The sequence below is a fragment of the Tinamus guttatus genome, unplaced genomic scaffold (genome assembly GCF_059628265.1).
Source record: "Tinamus guttatus ecotype Peru unplaced genomic scaffold, ASM5962826v1 Tinamus_guttatus_pri_ptg000150l, whole genome shotgun sequence".
Taxonomy (NCBI): domain Eukaryota; kingdom Metazoa; phylum Chordata; class Aves; order Tinamiformes; family Tinamidae; genus Tinamus; species Tinamus guttatus.
This window is the reverse complement of record NW_028288684.1, coordinates 2,207,830-2,221,120: the sequence shown is the minus strand read 5'-3', so window position 1 is coordinate 2,221,120 and position 13,291 is coordinate 2,207,830.

Below are 13,291 nucleotides of genomic sequence, written 5' to 3'. Positions count from 1 at the left end.
TTCCTATAATTTACCATAGTGTAAAGCATGAATTTGCAGCTGCACAAGTTAAACTGCTCCAGTTAAACTAATGGTGCTGGGAGATCAGGTGTAATGGTTCTCATCTGTAATGTCTATTTGTCCATCTGTGTGCAAAGTATCAGTGGCCATGGAAAAGGAGAGGAAGCATTTGGCAAAAATGCCTGGTGCAGCCACTTCTGCAATAAGGAATTAATTTCTGCTTCTCTCCCTCCCATTCCCATCCGAAAGAAGCATTTAATGGAATTAAACAGGACACAAAGAATGATAACAAAAATAATAAAAGGTATGAATATCTTACTGATAAAAAAATATTAAATAGGCAAGGTTCTTTTCCACTCTTTAGCACAGAAAAGAAGTGCCCGTGAGGGAATGTTGCAGAGGTGCATTTGATCCTGAAGGTTATGGAGACAGTGAGCGGGGAACAACGATTTGCTATTTCTCCTACCTAAAGAGAGAGGTCCCAGACAGCAGTTTTTCTCTGGCTAGAAGGATGAAACAGAGTAGGCAGGCAGAGCCTTGTCACTGTCGTACAATAATGTGGATGCCAGACTACGGTTGGGTAAAAAAGTAGTGAGCAAAACCCGTGTAGAAAGGTACCATCAAGGCAGGAATTTGTTTCAACAGGTAGTTCAGCAAGTCCCACCTAGAAAAGGCTGAGAGGGCTGACGAGAAGGATCAGACTGTTAATCTTCTCTCTCGTAGTCCTTCTGTGTAACACTACCTCTGGGCACTGCAAGGGGCAGATACCCGGGCCGAAAAGGCTGCACTCTTGCTCCAGCAGTCATGAGCACAGAGAACTAGCAGGCCCAAGCTTGGAGTTAACAGTATGAAGCACAAAAAATCTATTTTTTTTCCCTGGCGTGAGAGGGACTGAAAGTTTTCGTTTGTCAGCACCCTAATGTTTCTGAGAGCTGGTTCACCCCTACCTCACATCTGCCTAGAGCTCCTGCTCAGGACTGCTTGAAATGCTGTGAGGAGCTGCTGGCCGTTTCCTTGCGCATATCCGATGAAGACATACGATCTAAATAGGATGAGGTAAAGAATCAGGGGAGAGGAAGGCAGGAGGAGAGGTAAAAGACACTGCTGGTGATTTTATTTACCTTATAAAAAAGCTCCTTTTATTCTCTGCTATTTGTAACAGAAGGTTAAAAGAGTATTTCTGAGGCTATCAAGTATTTCTGAGGCTATCAAGTGTCTCTTTCACGGATGTATTTTTTCTTTTGTTTCTAATGGCACCAAAATGGTCCTGGTAAGAGAGAAATGTAAATAGCAAGTTCTGTAAACTTAGTAGCTCATGGGGATGTGGCTGAAGTTTTCTTGGCAAGAGATTGGCTTCTGCTTGGAACGCCCCAAGCCTCTGCATTTGAGGAAAAGCTAACTGTGATATGTCGGCATGTGGACTTCATAGAAAGCGGATGTGTCTTTCCTTGTCCGTATCGCAAAGCGGAACACATCACAGAACAGGGCCACGGGCCAGCCCATCAAAGCTGCACCTGATATAGTCTCTTGGAGACACAGTTAATTCCCAGCTTCACGAAGATTCTTCACATCTTCAAATCATCTTTGCAAATGTGGCTTCGGGAGCCCTTGCCACGGCCAGTAGAAATGAGCCTTTACTGTGGAAGGAAGAGAAGGGTTTGTATCCCAGCCTCCACCCTCAAAGACCATCAGCTGGAGATAAAGATTTGTAAAGGATTTCTGGGCATCATAGCTGTCCATGTCACGTCAGAGCAATTCTAATGTGTAGAGGACTGTGCAGCCCTACCACATAATGCCCCAAATCTCCTTGCAGCCCTAGTGCACTGCCTGGAGGGAGCACCGGTGCCCCTGGGGCTCCTCTGCACCCTCAGAAACCTCCTCCATCCCAGAGTGTGATATCACCTGCCATGGTGCTCAGGGATAACCCTGTTTTTTCTAGGTTGCCAAAGACCTCAGGGGCATAAGTTACAGCAGGCCTGGTTCATATCTGTTGAACACCCCTAAACACCTAAAATCCTAACTTTGATGAACTTCAGGTACCAGACTCCAGAAGGAAAGGTTTGTGCACTATTGCAATGGATACGGAAACTCAAAAGTTAGGCATAAACAGTGGCCACAATGTCCACGCTGATCAGGTATCTACATCCCTTATTTGCTACCAGGGAAAATCCTGATTCCTACAACTTGCAGACTGTGCACTGGGTCATAAACCGCCTTGAAACTGTTCCTGTTCTGCCTTCAACTTTTATGACCAGATTGGCTTCTCCAAAATGATAGGCTTCAAAAGCAGAACCTACTTTCTGTCTTTATGTAGCTAGGCAAAGCACAGGCAATTCAAAAGCTCTCAATGTCAGCACTTTGTGTACTAGCCTTGATGCTAGAAAGCTTGCCCAGGTAATTCAGATTGTGTTACCACATATTAGGCTGAGGAGTTGGCAGCTAGACTCAAGAAGAGTTGGAATAAAATAAAGTATATAAAATAAAACTTTAAGTAGAAGCCTCTAGAAGTGAATACAATAAGGCGACACTTCTCCTTAAGCTACAGTCTCCTCAGTGGTACTCTCAGTTGAGTTTTCTCTCAGTTGACATGGTTTCTGTACCCTGCATCACCTTGCTTTAGAAAACAGCATCTCTAATAACAGTTTCTATCTATCATCTGAGCTGTTTTGGCTTCTTGCAGTGCAGCTTGGAGTTTTATTCTGTCCAAATAGCTCTCAGAATGAAGTTGCTGGGGAGATACTTTTCCCTCAGAAAATTTTTGTTTCCGCAGGATCTGTGCACTAGATCTCCATAACAGCATTGTGAAGGCTAGCAGGGATGCCAAGAACTCAAAGAAATGCTTGCAGCTTTTAGGCATTGCCTGCAATTCCCATCTGGAGCTGTCAAGTGTGACAATATGCATTATCCCAGGCTTCTTGAGAAACAAACAAGAATTTTTATTCTTTCACAAAATGATTGGTTTCAAAATATGACTTCAAAAAATCACACACACACAGCCTGTTTTTTATTGTATAAGTAGTCCGTAATATATACAAGTATATTTAAGAGTTTACATATTGTTACATTTAATATTTATTTGTGAATACTACATGATTATAATGGATATAAATATACTAGAAATGGTATATATTTTGTGTGGGGAGGTTATCTTTTTTGCATTATATAATACACTTTTTTATTTATACGTAATTCCTTGGAATAATGTCACAAGATTGAGGTGGTTTGAGCTAGAATTCAGAATTCCAGGTGCCTAGGAAGGGGTTGTAGCAGCTAGAGCTTTGGCCAAAAGCTGAGCAGGCACCTGCCAGGTCCCAGGGTCAGGGACACAGGTTTGATCTGCTCTGCTTAAGTTAGAAGCAGGCAAAGCAGGGGCCGTTCAGGACTGTCTTCCAGATGGCAACGCGAGCAGCCATCCCTCCGGGACCAGCAGCTGCTGTCCCTGCTTCCAGCTGGAGTCCTTCCGTCACGGCCAGCTGCAGCGTGCGAGCGTGGCAGGGCCATCCAAAGGGCTGGTGCTCGGAGAGCCGCAGCAAACCGCAAGGAAGCTCTCGCACAAGTCAAATGACGCAGGTTCTCTGCAAGTCCCTGCTTTGGTGCTTGTTCTGTCCGTTTTGTGTCACCACGCTGCAGCAGCAGCATTTCCAGCCACCTTGCACCCACAGCCTGGGGGCTGGAAATCATCAGCGGGAGCAACAGCTTCTCCTTGGGTGGCTGCTGCTGCCTCCGCTGCCATTCCCCAGCTCTGTGCTCTGTGCACTGCTCATTAACGCAGTGGCCTGAAAATGCCCCCATTTTCAGGGCAAGGCAGCAAGCTCAGACCTGCTGCCGGCATCCGAGCTGCCTGCGTCCCTTCTCCCAATGCCTCGGGCATTTTATTAGAGCCTCCTTCATTGGGCGAAAGTATGAAGTTAAAATCTCATCAGCTTCCCAGGGACCCAGTGAATTGAAACAGAGAAGAGCCGTCTGCTGTAGGGCCAAGTCCAAGACCCCTCGAAGGGACAGCAACGGTGCAGCTTTATTCCTGAAAGCCACGTGAACGTAGCCTTAACTCTCCAACAGCTCATGGCACCCCCTGGAAAGGCAGAGGTTGTTTTGGTCTGGCTCAGAGCAGCCCTGCAGGGCTAGGACACCTGAATTCAACGTTCAGAAAAAGAGAGAGACACAAGGAGCATCCTGGTGAGTCACAAACATTTGTGGCAAATGGGGGTTTTTTTCACGCTGCTGTCACTCAGTCTGTGGCCAAACTGCTGTTTAAAGCAGATCAATAGGAAAGGAGAGAAATGTTTCCTTTAAAGAAAAGTAGACCGACCAAAAGGACACCTGCAGGTTAAAAGCACTTGTTTAAGGTAATGATTTTGCAAAGCCACTTTGACTGTCCAGAATGATCATAATTTAGTTACTTAAATATAAACAGTTCCATCATCGTCTTCAATCTGTTTCTTTGATATTTTCACTTCTTAATTTTCTGGGAAGAAAGAGGGAAAAAAACGGAAAAATCACAAAAATAGGGAAAATAGTCTTCAATGTTAATAAGATTGGTAAGTGCAGAGATTTATCAAGTTGGATATCATCTGAACATAGCTCTTTCTTTTTATATTCTTTTACTGTTTTTCATGCCTGTATTTCCTTTCTGTACGTTTTTGGCTGAGTGAAAATGTGGAAAACATGCCACCTCCTGTTCTTTTCAGCTATTGCACAGTCCCAAGGAAACTCTTGTAACCTCCAGGAATCTGTGCAATGCACAGATCCGTGCATGTGTGGGCACACGGATGTATGCAGGCACATGTGGATTTGAATGCAGACATTTGTAGTCACTCATTTCTTAACTTCCTGTAAACTATCAACTTCTCTCTCACCAGTTTTTCTTCAGTGATGCCATTCGCTCCCGAGCTGTTACAATAAACACTCTCTGAAAGGTTTCCAAGGAAACTGGAAAGTAGGGCAGCACTGACCACTGGCCCTGAGCAGAGAAGCGGGAGGATGAAGGTGATACTTCATCCAGTATCTCTTTAAAAGAGGCCTTACAGAGCGCTGCACCTGCTTTACTTCCTACCCACCCTGGGCTCCCTCATCTCCACATACACTAACCCATAAATCCCTCTCTCTAGAGATGCTTTGGGAAAATCTCCATCACCTCCTGGCACCGATGCAGAGATGCTGATGAGATGCTCTGGTCGTCCCTACTCACACACTACCACAAGAAAGGGGAAGATCCAAACACAAGCCCAGTCCCAAAGCTTCACCTTTTTTATAACTTTTAACCAGAGTTTCTATATTGCTGATGCTTCCTTTCCCTTAAAAGAGCATCAGAGGTATTTATTATGCCATTACTGCCTCCACAGGTTAATCCCATGATCTTAGTCTTCTATTGCCCTAAATCAAGGGGAACATTTTAGATACGAGCAGACCTCTCTGCACAGATTTTCCTACCTATATTTCCTCTATTGCCATTCAAGGAGCCACCAAAACTTCATGTAAACATGGAATTTGGCAGTCTGCCTGGATGGTTTACATATGAGGAAAGATTTATTTTCCTTTCTCTGACTGCTAATGATGAGTGGCATGCCTTTTTCTAAGAAGCTACGGCTGTCCTCAGTGGCCTTTTAGTTTCTTTTCATCGAATTCTTTGCAGTGGAAGACAACGTGAGCAGGACAGATTTCTGCTCTATATGATAGGCGCTAAGAATAGTACATTGAAATCTGCTTTTCTAATGATTTAACAAAAGTGAGTACAACAGTAAAACCTCTCCAGGGCGAACCCAGAACATAGTTGCACCATCTATGCACTCCTGTTACTTGCCAAGCCAAGCAATGAATGAGGTGGGGGATCTATATAGCCACACAAGAAGTGTTTGTGGGTTGCTTGGTGGAAGACAGGACATGGTCGGGGGTACCTCTCCCGGGGTTACAGCAAAGGCAGTAGTACAGCTAAGCCAGTCTTCGCGCCTGCTACAAAAACCCTTCACAGAATCCCAGAATCTGCAGAACTCAAAGAGGAATAAGTAATAAGAGTGAGATAAATATCCTTAATAACTATGTTTTTTCTCTATGTTCTAGTAACTTAAGAGACAGGTGTTATGATAAGAGAACCAAAGACATTCTCTGCCTATTCCTGTGTACCAGAAAGGTGTTAGCATTCCTAAATAACTGATCTTATTTCACAATACCTTCAGGTGCTTTAATTTGTATTGGAAGTCAAACTAGCCCCCTGCTTACCATGAAATATGAGGAGCTTATGGTGATTTAAAGTAATATTCTCCCCTCCATTCTAGTTGGAGGGGAGAATTTAGCTGGAACAGAGAAAAGGTGCCCCACATTTCCAAGTCATCTGTTTTCACCAATAAGCTCTTGAATCCCAGGCAGTAGGAAGAGAAGAGCGTGTTGTAGTAAATCAGAAGGTCCGTAAGTCTTGGAGTGGAATCAGGTGATAACTGCTTCAGAAGGACACAAATGAAGTAAGCCCCATTCTTGGCAAAAATCTGTGGTGGTCTCAGCACAAACCATTTCATCTTGCCCTCCAGCATCTAACACCACGAAACAGATATCGTTGGGGAGCACATGATGCTTCTGACTGACTCTGAACTGCTCTGCCAACAGAGAGCACATTGGCTTTATAAAAAATTACCTTCAAAATATACCTTGAACACTACTGCTTTATCTAGTGCTTTTTTTTTTTTTTTTTTTTTTTTTTTTTTTTTGAAAAATAAGAGACTGGACAGCAGACTACAAAGCTGGACAGAAACCAGAACTTGTAGCCAGGCAAGTTTATTCCAAAGGCAGATGAATTAAGGTAATGGAAAAGTCTGATGCCAAGAGCTGAGTCCTTCCCAGTGTCCTGAAGTGAATTCTGCCAGAAGTGTCTCAGAAGATAACGTGTGTTTGACTCTGAGTTGCCAATGGGTTGGACCACATTTTGAGGTTTTGCTTGCTTTCCTTTCTTTTTTGGGCGGAGGGGGTGGGGGTATTTTTTGTTATTTTTTTCTTCCTTTTTTTTTTTCCCCCATGCAAATGTTTAAGCAATCCTTTGAGCAGACCAAAATAGGTGCCTCTTTTAGGGTAACACGAATTGTTTTTCAGACAACACTTGCTGTTGTTATTTGTCATGAGAGCTCAAACACTTGAGTCGTTCATAAGGAGACTGCACTGCAGGCAGCTCTACCTGGGCATATGGATCTGGCGTGAACTCCATGTCCTGCCAACGGCATGAGCTGCAGGAAGGGCTCTCAGAAAGCAGGACGGGCAGTTTCACAAATGCTTGGGAGAATTTGCTGATGTGGTGGAGTACACGGCTGCCCGCTGGATGGCACCAGGACTCCATACGTACATCAGGGCCGGAGGCATCCACCTCCCCTCCTGGCCTCACCGGGCTCTTCGGTGGTGCTTCACAAGCAGGCACAAAGAGATCCCTGGAAGGGAAAGGACAGACAGAAAGCACAGATGAGGAAGCCAGCACAGAAGATGACAAATGTTGCCTAGAGGATATTGTAAGAGGACAAACCCATTTATGCACATGCTGCAGCATTTTACAAAGATGGGATTATTCTGTAAAATATTTGAGTTGTTGGCCTTTCCATACAGGCTTCAGTTTATGAGTGCACAAAGAGCATACTCTGTATTTTGAGCCTTTTCTAGCAATATAATAGAGGGGGAAAAATATTTTTGGACTGAACTGCTCTAAAGATTCTTTGATGCTGTTAATGACAGCAACAGACACACACTGTAAGATTTAACAAATTATAGTTAGTTGAGAGATTCTTTGTCTCACAGCATATTCACATTGCAGATATGAGCCAGGTCAGAGGCACTGATGCTGACACAGTGAGCTAAAATGTTTCTGTATTTCAGTGGAGAGCAAATGCAGCAAAGCCATGACAGATATTTACAGGGTAATTTGGAAGTAAATCCAATTAGTCAGTGAGGTATCTCCAAAGTAACTGAAGCTGGGCATAGTCTTAAATATTAAGCGCTGTTAATTACCAAAGCCAACAAACTACCAAAGCCATCAAAGAAAAAGGAGGTGTTTGGAAATTTAGGGTTACTTTACATTACTTTGTTATACTTTCACTGATGACTGTTTATTTATTTTTAATTGCTCAAGCAGAGATGTAAATGTCCGTGAAATGGGAGATGACCCCAAATTAAATTACAAAATCTTCCAGTAGCTGCAAGGAACAATAAAAAAGCCTGTAAGTCAGAGCGGAACAGCCCAAGACTGAGCTGCTCGATACAAACTAGGCTTAATTCCCTCTTGCTGCCCATGATCTTGAGGAGGAAACTGCCTCACTGATCAGCCTTGGAGCTGATGGGCTTTGAATGAGGGATGAGATGATGCCCAAGCAGCCCAGGAACAGCATGAATGGAAGGTGAGTTAGGTCTATACGAGTCATTGCCATCTTTGCCGTGGGAAGAAGGCCCCTCAGGCCTGCAGTTTTCCTCCATCACCTCTTCTTCCAGCACACCGAGCAGAAGGCAGACACAAATGGGCAGCCCCCAGCACATACAGAAGAAGGAGAGCCAAGGGATGTGTCCAAGAGCTCTGCTGTGCCAACAGCGATGGCAGGAGACCTCCAGGCCCACTTTTCTCAGCAGGGAGGGCTCATGCAACCATTGCAGACATGGTTGATGCCAATGATACCATCATTGGTATCTGCTGCTGGCAGGGCCACAGATGCAGTGTTATTTTCAACATCACTGGATCACAGCATCTTCATTTAGGAGATAAGTAAAAATCCAGCACTTAATGGCCTGGAAATGTAACCCCCACGTTATCATGGCCAGATCCTGCCTCCCTTCAAGATGTGTTGACCAAATAAATGAAAACATCATTTGTGTTCACATTTTATTATATTTTCACTTTTTTTTTTTTTTTTTCCTGTGGAAACAATGAGTAAAGCAGTATAATTTAGCTGGAACATGTCTGACCATGGCCCCCCAAATACCATTACTAGGGTTTTGGGTATATCCAGCCCATCTTCTGAGGACATCAATAATTCCCTCTGCACCAGCACCACTGAATCTTTTGCATCATTTTGCTGGAGATGGTTTTCTTCAAAACTGGGTTATTGAAAAGAGAAGATTTCTGTTCTACTTGCCATATCTGGGCTGAATATGGCACTTAAGATTATTCTTCCAAGTAGCTACCTGGTGGCTGCAAGGGATCTGAGTTGCCTGAGTAACTGTCCCACTGAGCTGCTACAAAAGTAGTTCGGATTTAACTCTATTATAGCAGGACGGTAAATGTTCTTCCTACACCCCAGGAGACGCTGCAGCACTGAAATGTGCTACAACGGAGCAGCTTCTCATTTACGATAAAAATAAAACTCTCCTGCCAGTCATAGTCTTTTTGAATCTTACCCTTGAATGTTAACATCAAGGGATTAAAACAAGTAGGACAGCTTTTGATCTGACACTAGAGCTGATTGCCGCATACTCTAGTGCGACGGAGTTCAGAGCAGAGCTTGGCTTGGCTCTGAACTCTTAGGAGAAGTGAAGAGTCTCCCTGTGTCTGGCGTGTGGAGCTACTGAGGGAAACAAAAGTTTTAAACTTAATTCAGAGATCAGAATAAGGGGAGGAAAAAAAGAGAGGAAAAAAAAAAAGCTGCCTGTGGCAGATAGAGACACGACTAGCAGTTCCTTGGGATTTTATGCAACTTTCTTCCCTTTTTGTTGTGAAACATTTTGGAGTGTAATTGTGAAAATGTCAAAAAGTTAGAGTATCTCCATTGAACAGTTAATTGGGAAATGCAGGGAATAAGGGTCAGGAATATTTATAAATTACATCTTCTAAATTCTGCACTGGATTTACTTGATTTCATGCTGTGCTCCCAAATCCACAGCACTGCATGTGTGATACTTATTGGCTGGCTGAAATCTCTTTTTTTTTTCTGCTAATATTACATGTTCGGGATGTTTTCCTCTTTTTGCTTTTGCTTACTTTTTTCCTCCCTCCCCAAAAAAGAGAATAAAGAAATCCCAGTAAGAGACAACTAATTTTAATTAAAGTTTGGAAAACTGGAGAAAGGAGGAAAGTTCAAAATATTTGGAGTATGTCAATTCTGTAGGTAATATGGTTTTGTTATCATTGCTATGGAGGAAAAAATGGGTTTCTTTTGACCTTTTTGATGGAACTTGCAGCAACAACAAAAAAAAGTGGATTGGTGACTAACACTGCCCTTGCCTCGTGATGTTTGAGTGTAATGGTAATACCACACATCCCTGGACATGACGATCATGGCCAAGCTGTTTTCTTTCTCAGCTCCTGTAGTTTTCTGCTTTCTCCTGACTGAGAACCCATGAGAAAAAAATGATTTTTTTTTGCATGATCTGCCCCCAACACACATGCACAAACAAACCCAGGCTCCTCAGTGAATGCACTGGCATTCTTCTTTTAAAGAGAATATATGTGTTTTTTGAAGCAAATAGGAAATCTAAAACACAGAACAAATATTGGTGAATATAGCCATTCTTCAAAGCAAAAGCAACTAGGAACCTAGATTAACTTTTTACTATATTGTCGAGATTACAGTTAAGAAGAAAACGAGTAATTTTAATCTACATCAGTGTTAAGCTAAAGTTGTCCTGCCTTTACGAGGGCTTTTTTGAATTACACCCTCATGGTCTGCTGTTGGAAAAAGATTTCAAAAATCTACTCTTCTGAAGTACCAGGAGTGCAATACTGAGTTTTGCATGTGTTGCAATTTGTATTTTAGCAAAGAGGATATCACTGCAAAGCTTATTTGTAAATGTGCTTTGTGAAGTTGTCCTTTGTACCCTCCGACCAGGCAGAGGTGAAAGACTAGAGCTAGAAACCGAAAGCAGACTTTGATCCTATTAACATTCAGGCCAAGGAAGGGGGAAAGTCACCTTGGAAGGGCTTCAAGCTGGAGAACCAAAACTGTTGCTGGTGTTTGAAACGCAGTGAAAACCTGCAAAGTTGAAAATGAATTTTTGAAAGGAAAGATAGCATATATTCAAAGTAAATCCAGCCAGTCTTGCTGAGCTAGGGCTTCACTAGTTCCTTTTTACACATACCTAAACCCCAGACAGCGCTTTCCACACACTGTGTTGAACTGAGGGTCAAATCAAGAATCAATATTGTACTTGACAAAAAAAAAGTTGATGAATAAATATGAAGGGACTTCGACTTTAGAAAAAGACAGGTCACTTTGTTTAGGGATTTTTTTTTCGGTTTTGCTCTTACATCGATATGCTGGATACTTTCAAATGGCAGAATTTTATTATATTAACATTTAATGTGAAATAAAGTGAATAATGTGAAAATACATTTAATCGCAAAAAATATAAATGTGAAAATAGACTTACATTTATATTAATTATCTGTACCTATTATGTGACCTCCAAATGAAATATTATATTTTGTGATATATTAGAAATTACAGCCAGCCTGAAAGGATCTGCAGTGCAAAACTACTCATGCCATGATCATTTTATACAAATTCAGAGCTGGACAAATAACAGCCTAAGAAATTCTAAATTTAGTTGTATAAATAATTACTGGACTAAATAAATTTTCATGTTGGTGAACGAGATTGAGAGAATCCTTATTTCATTACAGTTATAGTTTGATATTTTGAAGAAAAAAAAGCTATCACCAGCATTAACGGTTACCAGTTTTGCAAACTGTATCTGCAGACAGCCTTTACTTGCGTACATCTGTATGCGTCATCTTAATACTCCACCATCTCTCAGCATTCCTCACAAGGAAGCAACAGTGTGTAAATCTAATTAAAAACAAATAATAAAAATAAAAATAAACAGCTTTTGCAATGTCCACATGATAAGTGATCCACAAGAAGGTCTCTCTGTGAGTTCACAGGTTACAGAGCTTAACACACTCTTAACTCAAACACTTAACAGACTCCAACCCATTCATGTAGCCACATAAGCAGATCTCACTCCCCTGACCAACAAGCGAGACCAACAAAGGAAATACCCTGTCCTGTCCTCTAAAAGGAGAGGGAAAAGACTGAGGTTTTGGTGTGACCCAAGTACAACGTTTCCTGTCCTTTGCCTTCAGGATAGCACATCGCAGAACCCCCAAATGCCACCAGCACTCGGGTCAACTTTCCTTTGGCAGAGCTCAGAAAGATTTCTTCCAGGAAAGGGCCATGAGTGTGGGGTGCAGGTTGTGCTTTTTTGTTTGTTTTTTCATTTGCCTGGAGCAAAACAAAACAAAATAAAACATTTTGTTTTTCCACTGTAAGCGAGCTCTATTAGTCCTGTAGCTGATGCCTCCTGAGAAAGCCAAATCCATGAGTATCACGGGCAAGCCCAGGTATCACTTGCTGGTCTCCTTACAATTCTTTCCCAGCTGGATTCTCTCCTTCATTCAATACCATGAGACTATTCAAATGATCCAAACCATAATCTGGGCAATAGATTTATAAGATTTACTATTTATATTAAGCCTAGTTTTAGAGATAGTAGCAAATAGAACAGATCAATAGTAATGCCACTTGCATGGGTCTAGTGTCTGCCTCCCACAAACAATAGGGAGGAAGAGCTTTAAGGCCTGGAGAATGCAAAGAGCTGCCTGGACCCGGATTTTTCTTGCCAGATTCTCTGCAACTCCCTAACATCAAGAAAAAAAAAAAAAAAGTAATTACATCCAGCTACTTCTGACAGGCGTCTCTTTTGCACCTGGAATTACCTTAGGCTGGGATGGGAAGCCAGGCACCAGAGTCAGTGCCTTAATGACACGTCTCCATTGTCATCTTCACATCGTCATGGCCGACATTTCAGTGGGTCCACGATTCCATTGGCTATTTGAAGTTGGTCATCTTTGTCCTTTGGCTTGGTACTTATATAATTTGGTAACATCAAGAAATTAACTTAATTCACATAATTAAAAAAATGTAATTCTAAGCACACAGAAAATAATATTTTCATACAATATTCTACATATTTTATTTTGATAGGCATGGTAACTCCTGCCTTTCTCAACTGTGGCATAATTCCTGCCCCTCCACAACATACTAATTTTACCACCTGAAGCTGTAAGAAGCCTTTGACCTAATTTGTCCAGGTGCCAGAGCTGTTCTGGTCAATTTTTAGGCTCTTGGAAGAAATCCATGGCTACAGTGGACAAAGTAAAACAACCTGTGATGTTCTGAGTTTGAAGCCAGAAATACACTTCCCTTGTCTACCAATACGCAGGAAGCCGTCACTGTCCATCTGTGTTTTTCCTGACCTTCAGCCAGGGCCCATGTTGTGCCTTGGAGTTCACCTTACAGATAGGCTTGCTGGTTGTCCATATAGTTTGCTTTAAGGC